Source organism: Bos javanicus, chromosome 24, assembly GCF_032452875.1.
Source record: "Bos javanicus breed banteng chromosome 24, ARS-OSU_banteng_1.0, whole genome shotgun sequence".
Classification (NCBI taxonomy): Eukaryota; Metazoa; Chordata; class Mammalia; order Artiodactyla; family Bovidae; genus Bos; species Bos javanicus.
The window spans coordinates 23122549-23138518 of NC_083891.1; the positions used below are offsets into that span (position 1 = coordinate 23122549).

Below are 15970 nucleotides of genomic sequence, written 5' to 3' on the forward strand. Positions count from 1 at the left end.
TTCTTTCTGTGTGAAACTCGGGTCACTTGGAGCATGTTAGCCTTGTATATTACTCAGAGTTAATTTGAAGTTCTGTTTTCAGAAGAAAGAAAAATACTGAATGTCTAGAAATAACTTTACAACTCAAAATAAATCACACAACAAGATAGAATGTGATGTCTTCTGCAGATACATAGCACCTTTATTCTGAGGAGGTCAGAGTGTTCCATATACATTTATCTCTTTCCACCAAGATTTTCCTTCTGCAGTAATTGCCAAAACACAGAGAAGTAACATTTCTTACCTCAGGTCATGAAGTCCTCCTCCATAGATAACCAAATATACATATTTTCTAAGTCCTGGCTTTCTCTACAACATGGCTCAAAAATATGTTCATTTTCTCTTAAAATGATGAATTACTTCAACCAATAAATACTGTGTGTCTACTGATAGTAGGCACTGCTCTGGGTACTTGGGATAAATCAGTAAGCCACGCAGAGGGAAAACCCTCCCTCTGTTGTCCTTACACGTCTATTTTAATGAGAGAAAGTGGGTGGCATGGGGGAGACTGATAACAAACACTGTAAATTAGTAACTTACAATCTTTTGATGAGAGATAAATGCAAAGGAAAAATAAAGTAGTTAGGGGTAAGTTAACTGGTGGGATGGGAACATAAAAAGTTTAATACATATGATGCAGAACTAATTTAAGTTCCCAACTATAATATATAAAGCAATACTAAAAAGTGGTTCAAAATGGAAATTTAAAAACAGTTGTGTGGAGTGTTTTGCATATTCATATTGAGGAGAACTGAATTTATTAATTCGACTTAGCAAGCATGTATTGAAAAGAATTCTGTCTAAAAGTAGTGTTTCAGTGATTGTAAGTACAAGGGTAGTCATAGTATAGATTCTACTGTCAAGCTGCTCAGAGACTGGGAGACATGATACTCTGGTTATCTATAAAGATACCCACCTCAAAGCATGACTGTTTAAAGCCATACCATGTTATGATCTCATGATTCTGTGGGTTGATAGATTTCTGGTAGTATTTGTGCTTTTTTGTGATATCTCCTGGGACTGTCATGTCTGAGAGTAGTGGCTCAGTCATATGCTTGATGCCTTGGTGGGGAAAGACTGGAGGTTCATTTGTTCTGGGACATCGGGTGGCTAGGACAAATGGCCTTGTTTTATTTCTTATCAGGACCTCTTCCTCTCTTTGTGGCCTCCATGTAGTTCTGCCCCTGGTTTCTCTACATGGTGTTTCTGACAGGTAGTAAGACTTCTTAGGGCTTCCCTGGGGCTCAGATGGTAAAGGATCTGCCTGCAATGCAGGAGACCAGGATTTGATCCCGGGTCAGGAAGATCCCCTGGAGAAGGGAATGGCAACCCACTCCAGTATTCTTGCCTGGGAAATCCCATGGAAAAGGAGCCTGTCAGTCTACAGCCCATGGGGTCACAAAGAGTCAGACACAACTGAGTAACTAACACTTTCACTTTTTCACTTTCAAGACTTCTTACTTGATGGTCCAGAGGTTCACAAAGAACAAAAATAGAAACTGTTGGACCTCCTTAAGAGGTAGGTCCTGAACTTCCACAGGGTCACTTCCTCTACATTCTACTGGTTAAAGTGAGTCCCAGGCATTTCCAGATTAGGGGAGGGCATTTCACAAGGGGAAAATTTTGTGCCAATAGGATTCCCAAGTCACCTGGGACTATTTTTGAGGAATAACAATCTCAGTAGTCATGTATAGATGTGAGTGTTGTACCAGAAAGAGGCTGAGTACCAAAAAATTGATGCTTTCAAACTGTGGTGCTGGAGAAGACTCTTGAAAGTCCCTTGGACTGCAAGGAGATCAAATCAGTCAATCTTAAGGGAAATCAACCCTGAATATTCATTGAGAGGACTGATGCTGAAGCTGAACCTTCAATACTTTGGCCACTTGATGCGAAGAGCTGACTCACTGGAAAAGACCCTGATGCTGGAAAAGATTGAAGGTAGGAGGAGAAGGGGATGACAGAGGATAAGGTAGTTGGATGGCATCACCGATTCAAATGGACATGAATTTGAGCAATTTCCAGGAGATAGTGAAAGACGGGGGAAACCTGCCATGCTGCAGTCCATGGGATCGCACAGTCAGACACAATTGAGCAACTGAACAACAACAACAATAGCAGGAGACAGTGCTGTCAATATGAACAGGGTATGGTGGAAACACTGAAGCTGGACATCTGGAAATCTGGTAGTACTTGGGAAAGGCTTCCAAAAACAAGATCATGATGAAGTAAACCTTAAAGGAAAAGTCAGAATTTTCCAGCAAAACATACACCAGGCAGAGAGAGAGAGCATGAGACATATACAAGGCATGGTGTCAGAGAAGAGTGTCATGCGTTTCAAGAACTTCCAGTTCCTTAAAAAAAGATTAAAGTCCAGCCTCTTGTTAAATGATGAGAAAGAAGGCAGAAGAGGAAGGCAGACCTTTGATCCAGGGGTATTTTATAAAATTAGAATTGCTCTCAGAAAGTTGCTGTGAGGGTTAAATTATATCAAGCCTCTGGCATATATATATGTGTGTATATATTTATATTTATATACATACACACAAACATACATATACACACTAGGTGTCTATACATGTATGTTGTTAAAATACTAATTGATTTCTTTTTTAAGTTTTTTATTTATGTATTTATTTTTAATTAATTTATTTTAATGGGAGGCTAATTACTTTACAATATTGTATTGGTTCTGCCATACATCAACATGAATCTGCCACGGGTGTACACGTGTTCCCAATCCGGAACCCCCCTCCCATCTCCCTCCCCATACCATCCCTCTGGGTCATCCCAGGGCACCAGCCCCAAGCATCCTGTATCCTGCATCGAACCTGGACTGGCGATTCATTTCTTATATGATATTATACATGTTTCAATGCCATTCTCCCAAATCATCCCCCCCCTCCCTCTCCCACAGAGTCCAAGAGACTGTTCTATACATCTGTGTCTCTTTTGGTGTCTCACATACAGGGTTATCATTACCATCTTTCTAAATTCCATATATATGCGTTGGTATACTGTATTGCTGTTTTTCTTTCTGGCTTACTTCACTCTGTATAATAGGCTCCAGTTTCATCCACCTCATTAGAACTGATTCAAATGTATTCTTTTTAATGGCTGAGTAATACTCCATTGTGTATATGTACCACAGCTTTCTTTATCCATTCATCTGCTGATGGGCATCTAGGTTGCTTCCATGTCCTGGCTATTATAAACAGTGCTGCGATGAACACTGGGGTACACATGTCTCTTTCCCTTCTGGTTTCCTCGGTGTGTATGCCCAGCAGTGGGATTGCTGGGTCATAAGGCAGTTCTATTTCCAGTTTTTTAAGGAATCTCCACACTGTTCTCCATAGTGGCTGTAGTAGTTTGCATTCCCACCAACAGTGTTAGAGCTAGAGGAGAACATAGGCAAAACACTCTCTGACATAAATCACAGCAGGATCCTCTATGACCCACCTCCCAGAATATTAGAAATAAAAGCAAAAATAAACAAATGATTTCTTTTTTAATCATTTTATATTGGAGTAGAGTTGCTTTGCAGTGTTGTATTAGTTTCTACTGTATAGCAATATGAATCAGTGATATATACCCCTCCCTTTTGGAACTCCCTCCCATTCAGGTCACCACAGTGCATTAAGTGGGCTTCTCTGTCCTGTACAGCGCATTCTCACCAGTTATCTATTTAACATGTAGTATCAATAGTGTACTGGTCAGTGTACTCAGTAGTGTCCCACTCTTTTATGACCCCGTGGACTGTAGCCCACCAGGTTTATTTGTCCACGGAATTTCCTAGGCAGGGGATCTTCCTGACCCAAGGATCGAACCTGCATCTCCTGCACTGCAGGTGAATTCTTACCTCTGAGCCTCCAGGGAAGCCTAGTATCAATAGTGTATATATGTCAATTCCAGTCTCCCAATTCCTCCCCCCACTGCTGCCCCATATCCATGCATTTGTTCTCTGCATCTGTGTCTCTTATTTTTCTGCTCTGCAAATTGGCCTCTCTGGTGGCTCAGCAGTAAAGAATTCACCTGCAGTGCAGGAGACACAGGTTCAATCCTTGGGTCGGGAAGACCCACTGGAGGAGGAAATGGCAACCCACTCCAGTATTCTTGCCTAGGAAATCCCACGGACAAAGAAGCCTGACGGGCTACAGTCCATGGGGTTGCAAAAGAGTCAGACATGATTGAGTACACTGACTGGTACTATCTTTAATATTCCACACATATGTGTTAATATATGATAAGTCGTTTTTCTTATTCACTTCATTCTGTATGACACTCTCTAGGTCCATCTATGTTTCTACAAAACAAAACAAAACAATTCATTCCTTTGTATAGCTTTATAGCTTTTATATATTTATAGAATATATAGTAATATTCTATTTCATATATGTACCACATCTTTTTCATCCATTCCTGTATTGATGGACAACTAGGTGATTTCTGACACTTGCTTTGCCATGATGAGAGATTTGAATTTCATTCTGATATACATGGAAAGCCAAGTATTCTCAGAGAATCACTTTGCTATATGGAATTTATGGTAGAAAATAATGTATATTTCATCATATGAATAAAATGTATATTTTATTATAATTTATAAATGTATGTTACACATTTTTATATCAGTGAAATTTAAAATATAAAATATGCTGTGCTTTTTTGGAGAACTCGTTAAACACTACCAGCACATTAAAGATATCATTTTCCTATGTCATCCTGTTTCCTGTATGTCCCTAATTCTCTTTGCTCTACTTGTTATGCACTCAGCTCAACGTTTCAACCTAGATATTCTCGGTGGTTGTTGTTTAGTCACTAAATCATGTCCGACTCTTTGCAATCCCATGGGCTATAATCCAGCAGGCTCCTCTGTCCATAGGATTTCCCAGGCAGCAACACTGGGTTGCCATTTCCTTCCCCACCCAGGGATCAAACTTGCATCTCCTGCATCTGTATTCCAATTCACTAATCCTCTATACTTTTCTCTCCAACTACTATCAACTCTAAAGCCTATCATAAATACTAAATGTTAAACATCTCATGTTTAAAATTATTGAATCTCTCTTTGATTTCATTACAGAAATTCTCACTGTGGTGAAATTCCCACCTCTTTTCACTAATTTCCTTAAATATAATAATCACAGTTATTTCAAGATAACAACTAGGTTATTGGTATATCTTTCTACTGCCTGTTTTTCTGAGATCTGCTTTTTGCTTCTTGATCCTATTTATTGGTATTCCTTTTCATGTTTAAAAATTTAAATTTCATAAGACTGTTCTATACATCAGTGTCTCTTTTGCTGTCTCGTACACAGGGTTATTGTTACCATCTTTCTAAATTCCATATATATGCGTTAGAATACTGTATTTATGGACTCTGTGGGAGAGGGAGAGGGTGGGAAGATTTGGGAGAATGACATTGTAACATGTAAAATATCATGTAAGAAACGAGTTGCCAGTCCAGGTTCGATGCACGATACTGGATGCTTGGGGCTAGTGCACTGGGACGACCCAGAGGGATGGTATGGGGAGGGAGGAGGGAGGAGGGTTCAGGATGGGGAACACATGTATACCTGTGGTGGATTCATTTTGATGTTTGGCAAAACTAATACAATTATGTAAAGTTTAAAAATAAAATAAAATTTAAAAAAAATTCATAAAAAAAAAAAAAAATTTAAATTTCAGATATTGAGTATGAAAAATAGTAGAGGGTCTGGGCAATGTTATCTGACTTAGAATGAGTTTCCCTTATCAATTTGTATGCAGATAAGGAGGCCCAAATTATCTGATCAAATCAAGTTTTGAACTGATGGGATGCTGGCTTTCAGTTCTTATAATAAGCTTCCTTCTGCATCTTTTCTTCTTCTACTCATAGGGTCTAACCTTTAAGAGATGCCAATAGGTTCAGTTCAGATCAGTCACTCAGTGATGTCCAACTCTTTGCAACCCCATGAATCACAGCACACCAGGCCTCCCTGTCCATTACCAACTACCGGAGTTTAGTCAAACTCATGTCCATTGAATCGGTGATGCCATTCAGCCATCTCATCCTCTGTCGTCCCCTTCTCCTCCTGCCCCCAATCCCTCCCAGCATCAGGGTCTTTTCCAATGAGTCAGCTCTTCACATGAGGTGGCCAAAGTATTGGAGTTTCAGCTTTAGCATCAGTCCTTCCAATGAACATTCATGACTGATCTCCTTTAGAATGGACTGGTTGGATCTCCTTGCAGTCCAAGGGACTCTGGAGGGTCTTCTCCAACACCACAGTTAAAAAGCATCCATTCTTCAGCACTCAGCTTTCTTCACTGTCCAACTCTCACATCCATACATGACCACTGGAAAAACCATAGCCTTGATCAGACGGACCTTTGTTGGCAAAGTAATGTTTCTGCTTTTCAATATGCTGCCTAGATTGGTCATAACTTTCCTTCCAAGGAGTAAGCGTCTTTTAATTTCATGGCTGCAGTCACCATCTGCAGTGATTTTAGAGCCCAAAAAAATAAAGTCTGACACTGTTTCCACTGTTTCCCCATCTATTTCCCATGAAATGATGGGACCAGATTCCATGATCTTAGTTTTCTGAATGTTGAGCTTTAGGCCAACTTTTTGACTCTCCTCTTTCACTTTCATCAAGAGGCTTTTTAGTTTCTCTTCACTTTCTGCCATAAGGGTGGTGTTATCTGGATATCTGAGGTTATTGATATTTCTCCCGGCAATCTTGATTCCCGCTTATGCTTCTTCCAGCCTAGCGTTTCTCATGATGTACTCTGCATATAAGTTAAGTAAGCAGGGTGACAATATACAACCTTGATGTACTCCTTTTCTTATTTGGAACCAGTCTGTTGTTCCACGTCCAGTTCTAACTGTTGCTTCCTGACCTGCATATAGGTTTCTCAAGAGGCAGATCAGGTGGTCTGGTATTCCCATCTCTTGTAGAATTTCCCACAGTTTATTGTGATCCACACAATCAAAGGCTTTGGCATAGTCAGTAAAGCAGAAATAGATGTTTTTCTGAAACTCTCTCGCTTTTTCTATGATCCAGCAGATGTTGACAATTTGATCTCTGGTTCCTCTGCCTTTTCTAAAACCAGCTTGAATATCTGGAAGTTCCCGGTTCACATATTGCTGAAGCCAGGCTCGGAGAATTTTGAACATTAATTTACTAGCGTGTGAGATGAGTGCAACTGTGTGGTAGTTTGAGCATTCTTTGGCATTGCCTTTCTTTGGGATTGGAATGAAAACTGACCTTTTCCAGTCCTGTGGCCCTGCTGAATTTTCCAAATTTGCTGGCATATTGAGTGCAGGACTTTCACAGCATCATCTTTCAGGATTTGAAATAAGTCAACTGGAATTCCATCACCTCCAATAGCTTTGCTTTCCTTGGGCTTCACTGATAGCTCAGTTGGTAAAGAATCCGCCTGCAATGCAGGAGACCCTGGTTCAATTCCTGGGTTAGGAAGATCTGCTGGAGAAGGGATAGGCTACCCACTCCAGGATTCTTGGGCTTCCCATGTGGCTCAGCTGGTAAAGAATCTGCCTGCAATGCGGGTGACCTGGGTTTGACTCCTGGGTTGGGAAGACCCCCTGGAGAAAGGAAAGGCTACGCACTCCAGTATTCTGGCCTAGAGAATTCCGTGGACAGTCCATGGGGTCGCAAAGAGTCGGATGCGACTTTCACTTTCACTTTTGCTCTCCTTGCTGTGAGGTCCAGTGTCTTATCCTCATTTCTCAGAACTGTTTTGAGGATCATCATCAAAACAAGTTTTCAGGAAAATGTTCTCTTCCCTACCCTTCCTATCTCCACTTCCCCTCAGATGAACACCTAACAGATACACTAATTGTTATATTGAAAAGCAGGGGCTCAAAATATAATACAGTGGAGAAAAAATAAACAAATTTCTAGCAGTTGTGATTGTTGACATTCCTATAACCTGTGTTGGTTATAACTCACACGCAAAATTCAAGTCTCAGTTGTGGCACTTTCGTGTGACCTACTTTAAAAACTTAAAAAAAAAAGTAATAATACTGTTTTTCAGGGGCAGGGGAGCTGGAAAATATATAACATGATTGATTTCTAGGTAGTTAGTCTTAAAGGAATAGCAGATGGTAAACATTAGCTATTAGAGCAGGAAATTATTTCCTTAACATATTTTTTGAGCTCAGAGATTCTTTAAAAATAAGTAATTCTGGTTGGTTGATTTTGAAAGTAAACCATATGTTGTTTATATGTCTTGGCATTTATCCAATTTCCCTGAAGAAGAGAGAAAAATGAAAAAAAAAAAAAAAGCCTTTTACTAATTAGATAATAATGAGCATCATGAAAACAGGTGTCATAAGTTTTTGAATTATGAGAATGGATCTTCAGAACAAGCTCTGGGAATAGGATCCTGGGGTGGGGAGGGTCAGTAAATATTCTGCATATATGTATAAGGTGAGTACATGGGCATCCTGAAGATATAGCCCAAGGCACACATTCAACAAACTTAAATGTTATTTATTACTATGATAGAAATCAAAAACACAAATCAAAGTGAATTTTCAAATGCCCTGTCGATTTGGAGTGGGTTGCCATTGCCTTCTCCCAGATGTGAATTACTAAGTGTAAATATGTGCATTATTTTCGATACTGATGTACTCATTAATAACACAAAATATTTCATACATATTTGAATGACAAGCAAAAAATAAGCCTGATGAGGGAGAGGATACACACACACACACACACATATATATGTATATATGCTTATGGCTGATTCACATTGTTGTAGGGCAGAAACCAAAACCAATACAACATTGTAAAGCAATTATCTTCCAATTAAAAATGAAAAAATAACAAAGAAAAACAACTTCCACACATTTTTAAATCTTCACTCTACGTATGGAAATAGAACCTTTATGTTTTACTAAATGAACTGACTTTTGCAGGGAGGATTCTATCCCTGTAGTACCTGGCCATTGTGGGTGCTCAATAAATGTTTGTGCAATGAATGAATGAATGAATGAGTAGCCAACTGACCAAAAAAGGTAGCCTGATGATTTTCCTAGAAGGCTAATAGGAGACTGGATTAGTCTAATATATAGATGCCCTCCCCTCTAAGTGACAGCCATATCCATTGGACCTGTTTTCTCTCTTTACTGGAAACAGTGGGTGTAGATGATGCCGATTCTATGGCTTCAGTCACAAAGCAGAGTAGTCCCCGCTTCATGTGGGGGAAGGATGGTGCTCAGTCAAAGCTGTTCCTGACATAAAGGATTGAGGAGTGGAGAGGATGATGGGGAAATCCAGGAGTACAAAGGACAGTTTGATGACTCGGGTGATATGCACATTCCTGGCGTTAGTACTCTCAACCTTGGAGAGGGAGAAACTTTTCCAGTCCTGTGTCTTTTCTTGCCAACAAAAGAAATGGACAGGCTTGGATGCACTGGGATGTTTCTGGAGGAAAATGAATATGCAAAATAGGATACAATTAGGGCAACTCAAAGGCATTAACAACTATTTAAAATATATAATAATATATATGTTAATTATGTTCCAAAAATATAACTGCTGTGTTTGAAAATAATATAGAAATTCTGCCCTCGTACAGTATGACCTGAGACTAGCTTTCTTCTGCTGTTGCAAAGAACTTAAAATTCCACTGATGATTATTTTTCGAAATGATTAACACTTATTGTGATTATTCTCCGGCTAATATATGTATGCAAAATGTGGCTGCAAGGATTTGCTTATGTTAGCATATCCCCTCCCCCACCCTGAAACCTCAAGGCTCCAGACATGGATGCTAGAGAGAAAATGGTTGTGTGTGTGTGTGCGCGCGCGTGCGTGTGTGTGTGTAACCTTCAAGTTGATACAATGCGGATGATATACAAACAAACAAAAAGAAAGATAAAGCTTTCCACTTGATAATGCCATTCTCAACATATTATCATTTTAGAAAAACTTAGAGGAAGGAGAATGATTTAAATTTAAGAGAGTAGTGTTTTAAATGAGCTATACAGAACATTTAAAATTGGAAATTTAATATAACCGAGAATGGCACTTTTGTTAAAGAATGCTGTAATCTTCCAGGCATGTTCTTAATCAGTGATCTCCCCGTAGCAAAATGCATAGATAATCAACAACCCAGTCTGTCAGCAAACTTGTTGGGGGATTAAATCCTAAAGGAAGGAGCCCATAGCCCTGGAGGAAAACTGAGTGCCGGTTTCCCTGAATCTTTGAAGGCTCATCTCCGTAGTCCCACTGCTAGAATGTGCTCTGTTGTCATAGCAACCCCATCTCCTGCTTCATACAGGAAAGATTAGCTCTTACTGTGCAGAGGAGAGAATTTAGGGGAAGTCAGACTAATCCCTGGGTGCACTTGGAGAGAAAGGTTGGACCTCGCCTGAGGGATGCTCTCTCTGCCATGATAGAATTGGCCTGCCACAGACACTGGTATTTAAGTTGAAGAGCAGAATTCACAGTAAGTTTCAGCTCCTCCAGAGTAGAATATTGATGAATGAGGTTTGTCTCAGTCTTGTTGAAGACCGTCCCATGCAGCAGTAGAATGACAACAGGAGACTCTGATGAGACTGCCAATGTTTTCCTAGTTTTGGTGGTATTTAAAGGGTTGACCACATCAGAAACTTGAGGAAAAAATTTAAGAGACTTTGAAACATCCATCTGAAAGCCTGGGAGCATGTCAAAATTAGATAGGCAAAAATAAATGTATTATATGTTTGGGGCACTTTATTTACCCTGGGTTTTTGTACATTTAAATTTAAAATCTCATAGAAAGAGAAACTCATGAAAAAAAATCTATGTTGAAGCAGGTGTGTTTCTTTAACTCTCAAAGTGATGATAATTCATTTTAGGATTGTAAATGTTCTTTTTCTATTGTGCATACATGTTTTTGAATATCTTTTTAGAAGCATACAACTGGTAAAGTTCTTTTAAGGTAGTTATAAAATTATAAAGAGGTATTCTTGGGTAAGATTAATTTATTTAGCTCTTCTATTTGAGCTGCTGCTTCAACTTCTCAGCATAAAGCATGTGCAGTGTGTAAATCTTTCAGGATTTTCCACTGCTTACCTCAAATGAATTTTGTTCTGGGAGGATGTCTATATGGATTTATTTAGATTTTTTCCCCTTGATTTATATTTGTATATTTTTATGCAGTTATTAAGGATTGCATATATTTTAGCTAAAGTGCTGGGAAAGCTTGTGGATTTGCAGTGTTTGATTTTGATAGCTATTGTGAAGATGTCTAGTCTTTCAAAAAATTACTTCAAAGTATACTTTAATCCACATCCAAAAATTATTTTTTCAAGCATATATAGATTATACATGTATTACTAATATATAAACTGTATGCCTGTCATCAGTGTGTATTGCCCTGAGAGTATATGTGTTTGTATTTAAAGTATTCATGGTGGAAATTGTATCATGCTGCATTCATCCTGTTTTCAGTTGTTTTGATTGTGACCATACATGTATAGTGTGTATTTAGAAACTGAGTTTTGCTTTCTTTGGACCAAATTTTAGGCTACTAATGTAATAGCAGACTACAACTACCATCACAGTCTGTGCTAAATATAGCCATTATCATAAAACACCTAATTGGCATTTGATGTGTGTTGCTTTATCAGAATAAAGGAGATTTGGTTGTTTGAAAAAGCAGAGCAGAGATGAGACATATACTCCTTTTCTCTTAAACTTAATACTAGAATAGGAGACATGTCTTAGATTTAAAGGAACAATTATGTTAAAAGGCGGCATAAAATTATTCTCTTCATATGTCAGGGAAAACACACAAAGCCATAAGGGTCGTACTTGGCTTAATAGCATTCAACTTGTAACCATGCAGAAGCCTGGTGCTCTTAAGAAAATGGAGACAAAGCAGAAAGTCAGGAGTCCCGTTCAGTAAATGATTGCAAATTATTCTAACAGTCTTTTCTGTGCTTTCAATCATTAGTTGAAGGTAGGACTCACCAAGAGAAAAAGGAACTCTTCTCTTTCTATGCTTCCCCATCCTTCACCCCCATCCGTGCAGAAAACAAAATGGAGTAATTTATCCCTCTTCATAGACTTTGGGCAAAAGTGAGGAAATCAATGAATGACCTTATGCTAAAAAGTGAGAAGATTCAGGTCTACTATTGATGTGAAGCTCAAAACGAGCAGAATAAAACTGTGAAAGAAGGGTGACTAAGAAAAAATGGGCACCATTTACTTAGATAACATAAGTATATATTTGACTAATAATTGAAAGGTCATAAGTCAAGGATTTGGTCCAGTCACTCCCTTAACCAAACTTTTTTGAGAGGTATTCTTAACCAGTGTAAAGGAAAAATGAAAAAAAGAAGCAAAAAATTGTTATATCACTTAGAAGTTTACATTTCAAGTCTTCTTTGGTGGTGTTGGTGGTTATTATCATGATCATTATTTTTAGGAATACCGCCTGATTGAACTGGAGTCAGATGATGTAAGTTGTCACATCCCTGAGGCGGGTTTGGTTTGGGTGCCTAATATGTCAAGGTCTTGCTTGGAGAGGGAATGGGTCACCCTTCAAAGCCTAATTACTCCCTGAAATGCTTTGGTTCAAGAGTTTTGGGAAGAGCGAGTAGCTCCATTCTTGAACAGGTCTCAGAGGTTTGAAATGTCATTTGGAGAGTCCAGAAGTCCATTTGAAGAATAAAACTCTTCAGGACATAAAGGACTTCTGAAAGCTCCGGGGTTTCTAGGTGATCTGGAAGTGATTTGAGCTTTTGCATGGGAAACCAGAGGAAACAATCACACAGGAAAAAGATCACAGTATAAACTTCTGCTGGAGAACTGGGCAGACCCACATTGGAGGCATTAATACATGATTTCCTAGTGGTCAGTTACTATGTAAATTGAGAGCTTCTAAAACTTTCCAGTATGGTTGATGATTATTATAGTAAATATTAAAAATAAAAAATCTTCTTCATAATAGGTGATACTATGACATGAACCCATTTTGTATTTGCTTTTAAAAATCAAATTAAGGTTCAGTTTGACTTTTCATATAAGATTTGATTCCATGACACAGGTTTGGGTAAAAGGCCACTCAAGAAGTATAATAAAGCAATGATTCCTCTTTTCTTTTTAAAATTTCACAATTTATGCTGATGTAAAAATCTTCTCTTCATATTCTTCAAGTTTTACTGTGCCTCAGGGCAAATATATAAGATGCCAAATTTATGTTTTCTTAGGGTTACATGTAAGCAGATGGGTAGCATGGTGCATAGGGAAGTTGGCTGGAGCAGTTGTTGAAATCAGGTTGTAGAAAGACCAGAACATTAGTCTGGGCTTTGTGCTCTTGATAAAATATACTTTTGAGGGCTTTCCTGGTAGCTCAGATGGTAAAGAATCTGCCTTCAGTGCAGGAGACACAGGTTCTATCCCTGGAGAAGGAAGATCCCCTGGAGAAGGAAAAGGAAACCCACTCCAGTATTCTTGACTGGAGAATTCCATGGACAGAGGAGCCTTGCAGGGCTACAGTTCATGGGGTTTTAAAAAATCAGGCACAAGTGAGTGACTAACACTTAAAACTTTTAAGGGATGATGGGGCCAATGAGTATCTGTGAACCAGAGTGAAAAATAGAAGCAGTTTTCTGTAAAGGATGTATCTTACACATGTAGGGAAGGATGAATAGATGGTCTGGGCAATCGTTCAGGGATGTGAATAGGATAGAGAGCCTAGGCTAGCACAGAAGCACTGGGAATTAAGAACAGGGAACAGATGAGAAAGAATTATAGACATGTAGTCTATGGAATTTCATGTGTTAATTTATACAACCAAGGTTTATTTGACCTCTGCCAAGTGACAGGCAACAAGACAGATGGTAGGAATTATAGAGCAAAATGCAAAAGTTCAGGCATTCATCAAAACAGTCTGGTGGGAATGACTGAGATAGAAAATCAAAATATCTTGTGGTAAGTGGTGTGATAAAACAAGCAGAGGATAGACTTGCCCCATGACTGGGTAGCGCTGAAGAACCTTCAAACCCCAAACCCATTGGTGCCATTACTAGATATAGAGAAAGATAATAGGAAGAGGGGTTTATGAAGAGAGTGGTGGTGGTAATGAAGGCAGCTATGAGTTTGACTTTGGGTATCTTGTTTGATAAATAAGCCTTAAAAACAATACTACATTTAATTATAGTACTTACTCATAATGTAGTTTCTTTTAGAAGGTCACATTACTATGTGAAATTTCATAGCATCTTAGCATTTATTTTACTACTCTCTGTATTTTGTTTTCTCTTTAATAGTTGTATATAGCAATTAGAGTATGTGAGAGCTTGACATGTATTTTCCTTTTGAAGAACAGCTTTTTAGTGTGATCAAAAAAGTTTTGTGTTACAAGTAAGGGGACTGTTGGACAGAGTCTAATCCAATTATTGTGCATAATAGCTATTTCATTGGATTGTTCTGAGAATCAAAGGAGATAACTAATGTAAAAACACTTGCATCACCTTTCGTGTTTCATAAACCATAGTAGTCACTTAAGGTTGCAACAGTTGTTATTGTTCAGTCACTAAGTCACGTCTGACTCTTGGCAACCCCCTGGACTGCAGCACGCCAGGTTTCCCTGTCCTTCACTGTTTCCCAGTTTGCTCAAACTCATGTCCATTGAGTAAGTGATACTATCTAACCGTATCAAACACTGCCACTTCCATCTCCTCTTGCCCTCAATCTTTCCAGCATCAAGATCTTTTCTAATGAGTCAACTCTTCATATCAGGTGGCCAAAGAATTGGAGCTTCAGCTTCAGCATCATCCTTCCAATGAAAACTCAGGGTTGATTTCCTTTATGATTGATTGGTTTGAGCTCCTTGCTGTCCCAGGGACTTTCAAGAGTCTTCTCCAGCACCCCAGTTCAAAAGCATAAATTCTTTGATGCTCAGCCTTGTTTATGGTCCAACCCTCAAATCTGTACATGACTACTGGAAAAACTATAGTTTTGACTATCTGGACCTTTGTCATCAAAATGATGTCTCTGCTTTTTAACATACTGTCTAGGTTTTATTCCAAGTAGTAAGCTTCTTTTAATGTCATGGTGGCATGTCACCATGTACAGTGATTTTGGAGCCCAAGAAAATAAAATCTGTCACTGTTTCTACTTTTCCCCCATCTATTTGCCATGAAGAGATGGGACTAGATGCTGTGATCTTAGTTTTTTGAATGTTGAACTTCAAGCCAGCCTTTTCACACTCCAGTTTCACCCTCATCAGTGGCTTTTACATCTTTGGTTTCTGCCATTATAGTGTTCAGTTCAGTTCATTCAGTCACTCAGTCGTGTCCAACTCGTTGCGACCCCATGCACTGCAGCATGCCAGGCCTCCTTGTCCATCATCAACCCCGGGAGTTTCCTCGAACTCATATCCATTGAGTCTGTGATGCCATCCAACCATCTCATCTTCTGTCGTCCCCTTCTCCTCCTGCCCTCAATCTTTCCCAGAATCAGGGTCTTTTCCAGTGAGTCAGCTCTTCATATCAGGTGGCCAAAGTATTGGAGCTTCAGATTCAGCATCAGTCCTTCCAATGAACACTCAAGGGTTTATTTCCTTTGGGGTGGACTGGTTGGACTTCCTTGCAGTCCAAGGGTCTCTCAAGAGTCTTCTCCAATGCCACAATTCAAAAGCATCAATTCTTCGACACTCAGCTTTCTTTATAGTCCAACTCTCACATCTTTACATGACTACTGGAAAAACCATACCTTTTTTTTGGCATGGCAAAAAGTAATGTCTCTGCTTTTTAAGGTTGCAACCTGTCCATGTTGGTCATAACTTTTCTTCCAAGGAGCAAGCATCTTTTAATTTCATGGCTGCAGTCACCATCTGCAGTAATTTTGGAACCGAAAAAGATAAAGTCTGTCACTCTTTCCATTGTTTCCCCATCTATTTGAAATAAAGTGATGCGACTGGATGCCAT

General features: G+C 39.0%; 1 protein-coding gene across 7 annotated transcripts in view; it reads left to right on the forward strand.

Moving 5' to 3' along the window:
• The window catches only part of NOL4 (nucleolar protein 4), a 461126-nt gene that overhangs the window by 197594 nt on the left and 247562 nt on the right, over positions 1-15970 (forward strand). The window contains exon 1 of one of the 7 annotated variants that reach the window (XM_061399642.1): positions 10384-10497. The exons of the other annotated variants lie outside the window; for them this stretch is intronic. The gene's annotated coding sequence lies outside the window, so the exon portion shown is untranslated. Of the gene's footprint in view, positions 1-10383; positions 10498-15970 lie in introns of those variants that run through there. 7 annotated transcript variants of the gene reach the window in all.